The sequence below is a fragment of the Micromesistius poutassou genome, assembly GCF_964030765.1.
Source record: "Micromesistius poutassou genome assembly, chromosome: 16".
Lineage (NCBI taxonomy): Eukaryota > Metazoa > Chordata > Actinopteri > Gadiformes > Gadidae > Micromesistius > Micromesistius poutassou.
Genome location: NC_140286.1, coordinates 15373840 through 15375869, shown reverse-complemented (window position 1 = coordinate 15375869; position 2030 = coordinate 15373840).

Below are 2030 nucleotides of genomic sequence, written 5' to 3'. Positions count from 1 at the left end.
ATTTTTCTTCACCATGAGGAGATACATACTTGGGCATGACTAAGTCAAAGCGGCCAGGAGATATGCTTGTTCAAAGTTTTCATTTTCAAACGATTGCTATAGCACCACCTTTGGCCCAATCAGTATAACATTATTATTACACTGTTTATCTTTAGTCACCCTCTACAGCTTTTGGCAATGTAGGTGTTTCTGGCAGATTAATAATAAAAACACTAACAAATACAATAGGTTGCCTCGCTAGCACTTTGTGCTTGTCCCCTTAATAAAGCCTAAGAAGAACAATAGTTGAGCTTTGCATTCAGCCCTCACCTAATGAAAGATCTGATTTGAAACTTGTATAAAAGTGTATACTACTACGTGATTGCATGACACGTTTCTATGGACAACATTAAAACCACCAGTGGTTTGTGTTCTTCAGCTACAGGATGCTGCCGTGGTTTCCTGTGTACTCATACTGTTTATTTTAGCATGTTCATTCCAACGGATACAAGTGCTACATATAAATACAACTCAATTATGTTTTCATCTTTAGCTTTTGTTTGATTTGATTTTGTAATGTAGTCATTAAGCAATGTTTGTTAATATGTTTATAATATGAAATATGTAGGGTTTCTTTGGGACAAGTTGGTTAAAAGAATGGTCCTTAATCAAATACAGGTCTGATTTTCTTCTGGTCTTATTGAATCTTATTGATTCATGCAAGTTTGACTTTCACTCGATCGATATTGTCAGTGGAAATAGTAGTTAAATGGAGTCATGTGGGATGGAGATTAATAATGATCTTTTGAGGCTTTGAGGCTACATCGAAGCTCTGCAGTCAGAGGGTCGGACTCGGACCGATGGGTGGACCCGAAAGCCATTGATGCCCATGCAGCAATCCTACGTGATATTGTAGTTCTGCTTTCTGCGTTATTAAAATAACATTTGTTTCAAGGAATGAGACCCCTTGTTACGCCCCATTCTAGGGGCCTAGGACGCAACATGAAAAACACCCCTCTTCCCCAACTCCCAAGTAGCCACTAGCACACGTGTTGTTCCTTTTTAAATGAGTACAGGATTTATTCACACAAACAATTATCAAAGTAACTAAGGTAGGCTTCAGGGTGGACCCAGGCCAAAATAACAAACAAATGTCCCTATCTGAAACAAAAGAGACTCTAACCTAAGAAAACAAATGACAATCAAATCAGCTCCCTTTCTAATGAAAACAGGAGGAAACAATACAAACTGAAATGGCAGTCCACCCCTACTATTTAAACAGAAACTTCTAAACTAAAATACAGGACATAAAAACATGTGTGGCTTGTTGGGAGAGGAGGAGGATGGAAGTGCTGGCCTCCACGGTGGCCATCTTGACTCCTTTTATTCTTGCCTCGGCCAATCACCGTCCCCGGCCGAAATGAGTGGACCAATCCCCACCCGGGAATGGCACATTCCTATTTACATAGGAACATAAGATTGACAGAAAACACAAAGCCACACACACAAACACAACAGAATACAAAAACTACGACAACAGTCGTAACACCCCTTTAGAAATGTAAAGGGAAAAACTATAATTTGATAATAACAACCTGCACCACTGTGAAAATGTCCACACCGTTTCATCACTGCTGCAACTTCTAAATTAAACCGTTAAGGTGTCTTCAATGGCCTGCATGCTTACGTCTGTGCGTGCTGCATGTGACACCTATGTTTTTGCCACTAAAACATAATGTGAACAGCCAAACAAAAAAATCTCCACAGCCTCAGTGATATTACAAGAGAGAGTATTTACCTTGATATATGATGGACAGATAAGACTCAGTTGCTACAGTCCACTGGGTAGGCTGGTAGACAGATCTATCCAAAATACATAGTGAGTGGACACACACTTGTTATGTCACTAAGTCACTGGGCAGGTCCGATTTTGAAACGGCTTGTAATGACTAAAAACACTCACACCGGTGGTTAAATAGGGTTCCTTAAAAGGAAAGGAAAACTATTATTTGTTCCGGCAAACTACAACTTATATGATTTTCTCATTTAAA